The sequence below is a fragment of the Tursiops truncatus genome, chromosome 9 (genome assembly GCF_011762595.2).
Source record: "Tursiops truncatus isolate mTurTru1 chromosome 9, mTurTru1.mat.Y, whole genome shotgun sequence".
Taxonomy (NCBI): Eukaryota; Metazoa; Chordata; class Mammalia; order Artiodactyla; family Delphinidae; genus Tursiops; species Tursiops truncatus.
In genome coordinates, this window is record NC_047042.1 from 17,616,541 (window position 1) to 17,630,054 (window position 13,514).

General features: G+C 47.8%; 1 protein-coding gene across 9 annotated transcripts in view; it reads left to right on the forward strand.

The window, feature by feature from the left end:
- The window catches only part of ATXN7L1 (ataxin 7 like 1), a 360,884-nt gene that overhangs the window by 97,290 nt on the left and 250,080 nt on the right, over nucleotides 1-13,514 (forward strand). The gene's annotated exons all lie outside the window — the stretch shown is intronic.

Consider the following 13,514-nt stretch of genomic DNA (forward strand, 5'->3'; position numbering starts at 1 on the left):
TGTCCTCGCTGTATGGTCTGCTCCCTTCCATTCCTCGGAGCTGTATCAACCGAGAAAAATTAGGGGAACAGCCATCGCTTTATTTAAATGAGAGCGAAGAATGTTGCCAGCACTGATTCAAAAGGTCATCTTGGCATTGTCCCCATCCGAAGCAATGCGCAGAACAGGGTTTCCGAAGCAGCGTTCCCTCCCCATAGTAGTGCATCTGTGCTCTGAGAGCTGGAGTCTGGGGGCACACACATGCTTGGGGAAGACCGCATGCCAGAGTACCCTCTGGAGGGTCTCGGCAGCTGTCAGTCCATCAGAGCACTCAGAGGTCTTGCAGTAAAAAACAAAAATGCGCCTCTTTCGATTTGGAGTCCCATCGCTCTGAATTTATCAGAGTTCACCCATGTGCACTGGGTGATGGTGATGATGATGATAATAATAATAATGCACTTTTTTGGATTAATAGTGCAGTGCCACATACAAGCCCACTCCTTCTTCTGGTGTCCAAGCAGAGAAACAAAGCTCTTTTCCAATCCTGGAGGAGAAACTGGCCACGAAGAGAGCCCACTCTCCCCAAACCATATCTACCGTACTTTATGAGTGGAAGGGTTTTCAAGGGTGGGCTTGATTATCCATCCTTTTCACCTCGCGCCCTAATGCTAGAGCCCAGCTCCCATCCAAACTGCCACTCCACCATCACAATTTTCGTTTTGGAAGAGCATCTGGAGTATGCGCTCCGGGAGCTGATTCTGAGTGCTTTGCCTGGGGTCACTGAGAGTTCCCTCCCAAAGTGTCACATATGAGGCACCATGTAGAGGCTCACCTTGGGGCTGGGGGGGCGGGGCAGGGAGTCTCTAAAGAAGGTTCCCAGCCCTATTGTTTCTAAAGTCCAAGTGCTTCTTCCCATATCATGTGTATATTTACTATGGCAGGGTTTTTTTTTTCTCTTCTGGAAAAGGTGCTGTTAAGTTGATGTGGCCTCTTACCATCGGTGGCATACTGGAATTGAGGAAATCCTGTAGTGAAGAGCTTGCCCAAGGCCTTTCCTTTGGTCTTTCATGGGGCCAGGCACTACTGAAAAATGAGTGCACATTGGGGAATTGCTGTGTAGGAGACGCGTGGGAAATAAATACATCCAGGGGAAAATGTAAATCGAGGGGAGTAAATGATGAAAAAATAAGTAAACAATTTCACTATGATGAATCTTACTTCACGTGGAATGAATAATCTTTTTTTTTTTTCCAGAGAAAGCAACTCTGGTCTTTGTTTTACAAAACTGGAGCTATGGACTTCTGTCTAAGGGTTGGTTTCTGACTAACCCTGTTACTTGCTTGTTTATTAGCATCGTAGATGCTTTGCTTTTCTCTCCCAGGAATTATTTCTTCAAATTCCTGAGGCTTCTCCAGAGATGCATTTTTCTCAGATGAGTATGGCTTCCCTGGTGGGGTGGCTACGATTTTCCACTCGTCTCGCTAAGTGGCTGTCCCCACCCCGTAGGTATCCCTCTCAAACAAGCCGCCCCCATCAGGAGCCCTGCTGCCCAGTCCCCAGCAGTGAGGTCCCATTAACACCAGCCCCGACTGACCCCTGACTCAGTGACCTGCATGACAGTCAGCTCTAGGGCATCGTCTGATGGCGGCACTCTCTCCAGGTGCGTATGAATTAAGTCACCGGAGCGTTGAAAGGGGAAGGACCTGGACAGCAGCTCTGAAAATTCTGGTGCCACTTTTTCAGCTGCCCGTGTCATGTGCTTACCACTGTGACACTCACCCGAGGGGGTAGTTGGTGGGAAGCCTCTGTGCTGACGACACACCTCTGCCTAGGATACTCTTTGATGGGGGGCAGTGTTGGTGATGTTTGAGAAGGATTGAGAGACCAGTGAGGAGGCCCAGGGCAGGGGGAGTGGTCCCCTGAGAGCTGCCCCAACTCTGTGGCTTGCTTGTGAGCCAGGGAACCACAGGGCTGTTTTGACCACCACAGGTGTCCGTGGCACAGGCAGAAGCGCTCTGGTCCTCTCTTTTATTTTCTTACTGCTCCATCTCCCCCGCCCCTGCTGGCCCACAGAACTTGCAGACCTATCATCAGTGCGATTTGATCAGTATCACCCCATCCTGCATTCTATTCTTTTTAGGTTGTTTGGTGTTTTTCTTTTTAATATTTCTTTCATTATTCAGCCAGCACTGGAATTGTGTTGAACTGGCAGCACAGTCCAGAGGAAGTGGTTGGTTTGGGATCGATTTGGGGGGCTTTCTACCCCAGGGACACATGGACCTATATTTTTCTTGTGTGTCTCCTGTGCAGCATTCCGCAATCATTTTTAAGAAGTGCTTGGCCCTGTGAACAAGCAGACAGAGGGTCCTATGTAAACTGTTAACTACAGAATTTGCTCGGTTCCAGGACCCTACTGATTGTAGGATGCCACATCAGTTGAATGGCACCTTTGCCCAGGTGACTAGAGCACTGCTAGGACAGTCTCTGCGTCCAGCCAGTAGTGGCTAGCAGCAAGAGATGGGTATAGTGTGATAGAATAGGGCACAGTCTGGGGAATGAGCCAACCGCAGCTTCTGGTGCTGTACGACTAGGTTGTAGTTAACCCACGCACACCCCTTCTTTTCTTCCTGGAGTCAGGTACTTCACCTTCCCTTTGGGTTAGAATTTAGTTCAAAGTACAAAATAATGAAGCTATAATGGCTTGGGGAGTTTCCTGTTTCTGGTGATACCCATGACAAATGTCATATAAATTAACCTGGTCCCATAGCAACTAGGCCACACATAGAAAAAAAAAAAATCACATCATTGCCAATTAGTAATTAAGGAGCGTAGTTTTAGTTTCCAAATGTAAAGGGTGGTGACGGGGGGCCTTACTCTTGTTTTATTTTTGATTTCTCGTTTCATTTGTGATCGCCAGGGAAAGTTATGTTACCTGTTTTATAACTTAGAATATCTCCTTTGTGATCATGCTTTTTTCTTTTTAATGTGTCATATGTTATTAGAAAACTTGTATAATCTCTCTTTTATGTGCAGGGTTCCATATATTAATTGTTTATTTTGTTATTCAAATCCTATTTATCCTCACCATTTTTGTCCGCTTGGTCTATAGTTTCTGAGAAGGGAGTTTTAAGTCTACTATGATGGTTGTGTGTCAGTCTCTCCTGAAATTCTAACACCTTTTGCAGTACAATTTTCAGGCTGTGCTATTGGATACATGTAAGTTTATGACTCATGTCATTTTAGTGGTGGAGTCTTCGTCCCTATTAATGCTTTTGCCTTAGGTCCTATTTTATCTGATTAACATTGCCACCTAATTTTCTTTTGGTCAATGTGTATTTGCCTTATCTCTTTCCAATCTTTTATTTTCAACCTTTCTGTGTCATTTTGTTTTAGGTGTCTCTCTTGTAAGTAGTATATAGCTGGCTTTTTTAAAAGTCCAATCTGATAGTGTCTTTTAATAGGTGAGTTTTATCCATTTACATTTATTGTGATTACTTTATATATTTGGACTTATCTCTGTCTTTTAATTTGCATTCTGTGTACCTTGCATTTTATTTGTTTTTGTTCTCCTTTCCTGCCTTCCCTTAAATTAGCAGTTTTCTTAACCGTCTTGCCATTTTCCCCTCTGCTAGCTTGGCCACAATAGATTTTATTTTATTTCTTTACCTATCTATTTCAATCTATCTATTTATTTAGTGCATTAAGTTTTTAACATGTATACTGAACAATAATTTTTTCTCATAAAGAATACGGTTGTTCAGGATCTCTATCTTCTCAAACAACATAGATTTTTACATACATATCCCACTTAAAGTCAACTGGTAATTACAACAAAGAATTGAAATCCTGGCTCAAAACATTGCCATGCGTTCTCAGCCTCCTGATTCCCAAGAGGATTATGATTGATTTACAAAGCATGAACTTTTTGCTAATTCACTCTGTTTTACACCCTGGGGTGTTTCGGGTCATATCTCTAGTTCAGAGTAATACATTCATTCCCAGCTCATAAAAACCTTTCAAGTTCCTGAAAATGTTCTGAAGTAGGATTGGACAAAAGAGAGCTCAGAATCATACAGCCCACTCTTAGGACCTGTTCCCGTAAATCCTGTTTGTCACTTGTAATGATTTCCAGTGTGAAAATCAAGGGGTTCCTCCCTGTTAACACCTGCTTACTTATCCCTTGTTGCCCCAAATTTAATGTGCATATAAGCCCCCTGGGGGTTTCTTGCTAAAATGCAGATTTGAATTCAGCAGGTTTGTGTTTCTAACATGCTCCCGGGTGATGCTGGCGCTTTTGGTCCATGGACCACACTTTGAGGAGCAAGTGCTTGGAGAATAAAATGTAGTTAGTTAAAAGTGGGGCTTTGGGGCTTCCCTGGTGGCGCAGTGGTTGAGAGTCTGTCTGCCGATGCAGGGGGACACGGGTTCATGCCCTGGTCCGGGAAGATCCCACATGCCGCGGAGCGGCTGGGCCCGTGAGCCATGGCCGCTGAGCCTGCTTTCCGGAGCCTGTGCTCCACAGCGGGAGAGGCCACAGCGGTGAGAGGCCCACGTACCACAAAAAAAAAAAAAAAAAAAAGTGGGGCTTCGGCTCCAGGTCAAGGTTCCTTGATACTTCACGGAACAGCAGATTCCAGAAGAAGCATTTTCTTTAGATTGATGGAGTTCGGGATCATTTCAATTTTGAAGATCTCCTTAAGGCCCTGCAGAGCCCTCCCACCCCTCTCCTGGCCCAGAGCCAGAAGTAAGTGCTCGTTCAGACCCATGCGAAGTCCCTCTTACCTCCATCCCACTGGAGGTCAGCACAGCACATGCTTTGACTCTCAAGCTTGTCACTGTGTCATTTAGATGTGACTCTGTGAGTCAGTGCCCCGAGGAAGAGCTTGCCTGGGGCCAGGGGCAGGCTTCCTGGTAATTTATGGCTAAGACAAGCTTTTAATAGAGATACACTTTTAAACAGTAACCAGGAAAAAGGTTCTCTCTTCTTAACGGGTACCCATTTATAGGACTCAGCTGTTGAAGCTCAAGGGTAGCGTTAGGCTTAAGTTTAATCTTCTGTGTACCGTAATTTACAGCACTGAGTAAAGCATTGTACATATAACTATTTCAGTCATTTGCTATGATAAATAGCTATTGCTCTTGGCGGAACAGAAACGCCATCTCTGCTTTCCACTTATGAATACTGAATAGTCTCAGGCAGGCTTTTGCTGTAAGTTTTTAAAGGGGAAATCCCCACCGATCACATCTCCTCAGTGGCCCAAAATGTCATTTCCCTGCTGTGTGCACCAGTCAGTGCTCGATCCAGATGGCAGTTCTGCAGCACACGTGTGTTGCTGGTGAATGTTGCACAGGGCAAGCCCAACAGCTCCAGGTCCGAGCCCTGCTGAAGGCTGCAGTTTTGCACCGAATGCCTTGAGCTGTTAGGTAGGAGATTTAGCTAGTGGCAGGAAGCCACCAACAGGGATCAGGGATCTATCTTAGAGGTGATAATGTGATGCAGGAAAAATAGAAGGGGTGTGAGTCTGTTGGATTCCTGACAGTGAAAGGATGGTGTCAGCTAGGGAAATTGAAACTAATAGGGGCAAAAGGAGAGGGGAAATGCCCAGGCTATAAATCTCTAGGGATAAACTCTTTGGGAACTCAGAGACGCACATGCTTTCCACCAGACTTCCCTTAGTTCACATACTTTATTCCCTGCCAGCTGGGAGGAGGCAAAATGGATATTCAAATATGACGCTCAGGTCAAGTGAGCAGTTTGTCCCAGAAATCCAAGTCCAAGTTGGCTGGTTACCCTAGACTCAGGCTCCCAGAAATCCCCCCAGTTTCTTTCCCATGGACGACCTTTCTGCACCAGAGGGACTGAAATCTTTAGACTAGCATTCTTTGGTTTGTCTCACATGTATGAGTACCCACTGTGTGCTCGTTAAGTCCTCCAAGTATTGCACTGGATGGTGAGATAAGGACTCAAGGGCGAACGTAAGCAGAGATGGTGAACGAGTGAAACAGTGAGCTCTTGCCTGCTTTTGAATCCTGTGACGTGGACGGTCTTCTGCGGTCGCACTCCCAAATGCCACTTCTCAGCAGTATGTCTAGAAGGTGATTCCTTTGAAAACAGAGATGAGAGACTTCTGTTCTCACTACCGCCTTTGGAGGGTGATCATATATCTTTAGAAATATCTACAGCGTCTTTACGAAGCACTCTCTCATAGCGTGTTCATTTTGATTTGAGTAACAACTCAGTAAGGTAGACTGCTGGGGGCTGGCTCCCCAGATTTGGGAGCTCAAAGAAGTTTAGCGACTTTCCTAACGTCACACAACCGATAGGGGCACAGCCGGGACTAGTCCTCAGGACTCCTGACTCTCACCCCAGGGCATTTGCCCTGAACAGAGACCCCAGTGAAAAAAAATGCACAGCAGCCACCGAATAGTGTGTCCACGATCGGAGGCAAATTCACCTTTATGAAACTTCCAACCTTTGTAGTTTCTAATTCCAGGCTCCGGGCAACGAACACATCCTCTGGCTCTCTCGTATCTCTTTCACCTGGGATCTGAGCTTTCTTTAATAAGTATTTGAAAAACAGTCTTACAGTGATGACTCTGAAGGACTGTTATTCAGTCTGCCTACAAGGTTATGATCTACCTTTTATTTCTTGGCCTGAAGATTCCATCAGAAGAAGGTTACGGTCATTTCAGCAGACGCTGAAGGCGGTGGGTTGCGTTCTGCACGCGAATAAATCCGCTCAGCATTCTGATTAGTTATAACGGGTGATGAGAGAATTGTGCAGACTGAAAACTCCACATATGTCTTTCATGCATGTAAGCCTACTAATGAGAATGGGTTTTGGCAGAAAGCTAAGCATTGACGTTCCTGCCACTGGACCTTAGAGTTGCTCGTTAGTATTCTGGGAACTGGAGTGCAGACACAGATACAGTACGACTTGATCTTGACAGCATCTCTCATTCCCAGGCCTTCGCTAAGTTTGTTAAACAGGAAGATGAGAGAAAGCAATCTGGAGAGAGGATTGTATAGAAGTGGCTCAAGAGACCTGGCAGTTTAGGACTCCTTGGAAACCTTGCTGTGACCTCCCACCTCTCCTTACCCATCTGTGGAATGGGCATGGTGACTGTGCTCCAAGGTTATTATTCCAAATGATAAACTTGAGAACACCTTGGCATGTGACTTGTGCTATAAATACCCCTCGCTGCCACGTGGAAAATAGGAGTTTTCAGCTGAAGTGTATAATGAGGTGAGGCAGGGAACATCAGTCCCTGGCAGCAGGAGTGTTGCCAGAGGTGGGAGGTGTGCGGGGAGGGGTCCAGATGCTCGCCTAAGGAAGGAAAACAGAGAGACCGTCTGTGAAGCATCTGGGGGCATCATGGTGGAATGTTCAAAACAAACAAACACAGAATAAGCGTTTGGACGTCTGGCCTGAACTTTGAAACCAGTCAGGGGGATTGGAGATGAGCCTGTGTCTTTTCACATTGCAGGCTCTGTGCTCCAGCTCCGGGCATCCACTGAATCCAGAGGCCTGGGAAGGAGAAAGGCCTGGCCTAACCAGGACCCACGTGGGCTTCAGCTGCTGTGTTTGAAGGCGGGTTGTGTTGGAAAGGTAGCAGCAAGGGGTTAGCGCCAGCCAGAGCCTGAAGCCAAGCTGTCTGGGCGTGACTGTGGCTCTGCCACTGACCAGCTAGGTGACCTTCAGCCGAAGCCTCAATCTCTCTGTGCCTCAGTTTCCCCCATCTACAAAATGAGGATAATATTAGTACCTGTCTCAAAGACTGTCAGGAGGATAAAATGAGTAGATACTAGCACAGTGCTTAGAATAGGCACCTGGCATCTGTATATGTAAGCGTAGCGAAGCACTTCCCCAGCCTTGCGAATTCCGGCACATGGCGGAGAAGAAACACGAAGTGGATGGGCTGAGGAACGTTCACCTCCAGAGGACTGAGTGTATCAACCATGAATTATATGGTCAATTCCCAGAGAGGAAGCATCAGCTGGAAAGAAGGAAGACGGGTCACAGCCAGAACGATGCCCAGCCTTGGCTGGACCAGCGGCTGTAGGGAGAGGCGTGGTGGAGGACTCAGGTTATGCTCGGGTCTTGAAACCAACTTGAAACTCCAGTGTGCCTTCTCCCTGCCCCCAGGGAAGTTGGAAGCTTGGGGTGGAGGGAGGTCTGTATCCACAAAAGCAGATTCCAGTGGCCAGTGTCCTAGGAATTTTTATCTCCTTATCTTACACAAGTCAGTCTTTCCCAGAGTCATTTGCTGATATGGTATCTCTGCTGTGGAATCCTACAGAATCATTCCCCTGTTATCTGTCTGCCTCAACGTGGGGAAAAAAATCCCTCTCATCTGGAACTCTTGTCTAATGCCTGCCATCCTGCCTCACAGCAGTGTGTGGGCAGGTCTGCTCTGTGCTGTACACATCTTCAGAATGGCTGGATTTCAGGCTTTCAGAGCAAGTGTCTTTAAATCCGCTGGTGAAAGGAGACAGCAATCATCTGCCGGTTGGTGTTTGCCAAAATGTGGCCTCATAACAGAATGAAGTGATGGCTGCTGGCATGAAACCTGGTTCCCCCTGGGAGTACACCCAGCCTGAACAGCTCCTTTAAAACCAGAAACAATTTGTCATCTTTGATTCTCTTCCAGCACTGTCCCTGTCACAGGTAGATAAATGAGGCGGCGTATGGGTGTCCAAATGCAGGATCATCTAATCCCAGCGGTTTCCCGTGGAGCCATCACTCCGTGAGGGTGGAGAGCACAATGGCATGGTCCCCAGCTTCGGCATTGAAACCATCAGCAAATTGTTTCCTCGCGTGTGCCATTTATATGTGTGAAATGCTTTCTCAGAATCTCGCAGCCTCCAGCGTGCCTTCGATAGGTGCGTTCCCCATTTCAGAATCCTGAAATAAATCATAACACTGGTAAGCTCAACATCTCATGTCTGTAGTTCCGTGGAATGCCACTAATCAAATCAGTGTCTCAGCAGAAGCCAACAAGCACCCCTGAATTAGAACTAGGGGTTGGACTTGATGTTCTAAAAAGCCTTGATTACAGAAAGCCGATGGTGAAGGAGGATGTATTTGGGTTCACCTCAAGTTGCGTGCTCTGTATGTGGCTTGAAAGATACCTGTGTGGTCTTCTACACAGCCCACGTGGACTTCAGATTTTCTCAGCTGCATAAAACTAAAGTCACCAGGTTATTCCCAAGAATGCAACAGGCAGAAGCGGTCTCCTGATGCCTCTTAGTTGCCTCGTGGGTGAGCTGTGACGCCCCCGTAAATGAACGCTAGGCCTGTGTGGTGGATAAACTTGGCTGGCCAGGGCAGGCCTTTTGCTTGTGTCAAGGGGCTGAGTGTGTTACTGGTCCAGCCAGACAGCTTTGGTTTCTTCTGTGGCCACCAGTGATACCTTCCACCCCTGCAGCAGCCGGGTTAACTGGGCATCCATCATCCCGAGGGCCCAGGCTTGGCTGGATTAACTCAACTTCATGCGTAACCACAGGAAAGTTATCTGCCCCAATAGTGTTTCAGTGAATCCTTGAACGTCACTGAAGCGGCCTGAGAAAGGAACAAATGTGGAGCATCTTCTCAAAGCGAGATCTGCTGAGCATCGAGCAGATTCTCACACAGGCAACCAGTGCCGGTGACCAGGAAGAGTTGGTGGCCAGTTCCTCATGACCCATGGTACTGACGGAAGAGTGCAGCGTGAACTTTAATATTTAAAAATAAATCCCCCAATTGAGCTTTAGCCAGTGGTTCATACTAGCGGTCTTCTAGGGGAGGGTATATTTCCTTTTATGTTCCCCCAATTAATAAGCAGCAAAATGACCCAGTGGGGCTTCGACTACAGCACAGGATAATTCGCGTGGGGTTAAAAGATGGGTCTGGGGCGTCCCTGGTGGCGCAGTGGTTGAGAGTCTGTCTGCCGATGCAGGGGACGCAGGTTCGTGCCCCGGTCCGGGAGGATCCCACATGCCACGGAGCGGCTGGGCCCGTGAGCCATGGCCGCTGAGCCTGCGCGTCCGGAGCCTGTGCTCCGCAACGGGAGAGGCCACAGCAGTGAGAGGCCCGCGTACCGCAAAAATAAAAAAAAAAGATGGGTCTGGGTCCCTGTTCCTGCCTCTTCCAGCCTCTGTTCTTCACCTGTATAGCCTGTTTGCTGCATCTACTTCATAAGGTTGGGGAGGATCAAATGAGTTAACAAATGTAGAGATATCGAGTCCAGTCATAGGAAGCACGATACATCTTAGCTCTAAGGCTGAATAAGGCATCTTACTTACAGAAAAAGAGGGGAGGAAGTGTGACTTGACGGAAGATGATGAAACAACAGAATAGCTTGTTCGTTAAAAGACAGGCACAGGGCTTCCCTGGTGGTGCTGTGGTTGAGAGTCCGCCTGCCGATGCAGGGAACACGGGTTTGTGCCCCAGTCCGGGAAGATCCCACATGCCGCGGAGCGGCTGGGCCCGTGAGCCACGGCTGCTGAGCCTGCGCGTCCGGAGCCTGTGCTCCGCAACGGGAGAGGCCGCAGCAGTGAGAGGCCCGCGTACCGCAAAAAAAAAAAAAAAAAAAAAAGACAGGCACAAAACTAAGTGAATCTTTAAGGTAGTTCTGCATTTCATTCATGGTGGGATCACATAATCTTTTTTTTTTTTTTTAAGCTAAAAAGGCTGAGCCAGCTGTACATGATATATTAAACCCACACATTTACTTACTTTAGAAAAGTTACTATTTTGAGAGTATGATCATTCCTGGAAAAAAAAACAATTTTGGTGTGCCTCCTGTCCATTGAAAAGACTCTTTACATGTAAAGAGTGGTTTCCATTCCTTGAATCTGTGTCTTCGAGTTCTCCTCTCTTCTCACGCTTTGTCACAAAGCAAGGGAAGGAAGGACCATGAAATCCTTGAGGAAGGAGTTCCTTCCAGTTCCGCTTCATTGCCCCAGAGTGTCTGGCAAATAGTAGGCACTCAGTCAACGTCTTATGAATGAATGATTTAGATACTTAATCCTTTAAGTCAGTGATATTCAGCCTTTAGCCGTGCATCAGAATTGTTCCTTTGGGGTGGTGGGAGGGGTTCATTTAAATACAGGTGACTGGGTCCCACCCCCAGAGTTTCTGCCTCAGTGGGTCTGGGGTCAGGCCCAAGAACTTGCATTTCCACCAAGCCAGCAGGTGATGCGGATTCTGTTCCCCCAGGGACTGTACTTTGAGAACCACTGCTTTGAGGGCCACTCCACTTTTCCAAGCCTTCCAAAATATTGACATCTATAACTGTCTGACCTTGCCCCGTAGAACTGAGATATAAAATTGCTAGGGTTTGATCAGATGGAAGAGCTGCCTGAATTATTTTTTTACCAAAAACTACATCGTGCCTCTTGTACGATTATGAGAGAAGCGAGAATGGGATCTCCTCCTCCTTTATGACTGTGGCAGGACACAGCCAGCGGGCTGGGGTAGCGGGGCGCACCTTGCAACATTTAAGCCAGATTACATCTCCATCCAGTTCTGGAATCCACACTTAGTGTCAGATGCACTTAACTGCAAAGTTGAAACGAGACATGACCTTTTGCAGAAGCTGCAGATGAGCAGAAAGGGTACAGGAGAGGCGCATATGATACATAAGGGAACACGTTATTTTGGTTATTTTGCAAAGTCTTTTCCTGCTGCCTGTCGGCCTAAGTAAAGTCATTAAGCCCCACCGAGTTCACAGACGAGGGAATTGCATAGCCTGAGGAAGGCTGCTCTCTGCAAAGAGTCATTCTCCTAATGCCAGATGTCACTTTGGATCGTAGGCAGGGAGCTAGAATTCCAAACCCAGGCCACAGGGGAGCTCCTCCCTTACATCCCCCTCTGGTCGGGAAAGAGCCCTCGAGACTGTGGGGACCCACAGTAGAAGCCGGGGACAGACAGTAGAGGGTACCAGAGGGACATCAGACTCCCTGAACAGAAAGGAGATCAAGATGGAACCTGAAAAGGCAATTGAAGGGAGGGAGGGGATCAAGGCCTTCCTCTGAGGTAGTGTATTAGTAACCTACTGCTACGTAACAAGTGACCCAACATTTAGCCACTTGAAACAATAAATATTTATTGTCAAGACGTGGGAGCAGCTTAGCTGGGTGGTTCTTGCTCAGGGTCTCTCGTGAGGTTGCAGTCAAGCTGTCTTCCAGGGCTGCTGTCATCCGAAGGCTTGGCCGGCGCCTGAAGACCCACTTCCAAGGTGGCCCGCTCACCTGGCTGGTGGCAGGAGGCCTCAGTTCCTTGCTCTCAGTACCTTAGGCCTCCCCGTAGGGCTGCTGACAGCATAGCGGTTCACTGCCCCCAGAGCCAACGATCTGAGGAAGAGGAGGGAGAGTCCAAAGGCCATTTATGACGTCTTCTCAGGAGTGATACACTGTCAGCCACTTCTGCTTGATGCTGTCCATTAGAAACAAGTCCCTAGGTCCAGCCCATAGTCTTGGGGAAGGCAGTGAGGCTCCACCTCCTGAAGGAGTGCCACCACAAAGAGAGAGCCTCTTTCATCCTCCTCTTGCCGGGCTCAGAAGAGCACAAGGGTGATTAATAAAGGATCTTTGGTGAAAAACGGTGGGAGCTTTTAAAAGGACCCCAGAATGGGCTGTGGGAGTTTTGCCTGATTGAGCTGAGGATGGGTGGTAGGGGAGGGGAAGAGGCATTGGAAACTCTCTGAGGGCTTTGAGCCCACCATCCTGTAGGGGTCACGTGGGCCCCTTCTCTCTTGCTTAGAAAGGACTGAAGCCACCTCTGAGTCCCACAGCTCAGGCTTGGTTCCAGAGAAGAGGGAGAAGAGGCTGGCTGCTTAGAGCCAACTCTGTGCTGGTGAGAGAGCGATAAACAGCACTGCGCGTCTCCTTCTAGATTCTCTGCCTGCCAGGTCCCCAGTAGGGGAAGAACAGGGATTTCAGGCTGCAGTGATGTCCTGGAATAAAGAGGGGCTTCTGAGCTGTGCCTCTCAGGAAGGATATTTGGGGGGCAGGGGATGTTAGGAAGCAGGAGGGAGAGAAGCCTCACTCTTTTTTATTGAAGTGATCCCACCCAGGACGATGGCTCGGTGCCACCAGGCATGACTGCGGCCAACCCTTTGTGGCTGTGGCTTCTGGGTACCACACAGACACCCTCTCCCGGGGGGCAGATGTTTATGTGGCCACCCCCAGCTCTGTAAGTGGATTCCACTTAGCTGTCTGCTCTTGATGCCAAACCCTTGGTGGTCATATTGTACTGTGTCTCTTCTTATCTTCCCCATCATCCCCAGGGAATAAGCTAATCAAACTTGCTGATGATTTTACACTGAGAAGGAGATAGCTAATAACTTGGATGACAAGTATTAGAATACAATGTGATGTGGATAAATTGGGTCCGTGTATTAAGGGCTATAAAATGAGATTCCATCAAGGCATGAATAATGGTGCCTGTGGAAAGGATTAATCAAATATCCCATTCAAAGGTATAGGAATTCTGGTCAGATAGCTCCTGTTTAATTACACTGCTGACCGCACCCCCCCACACACACTCCAT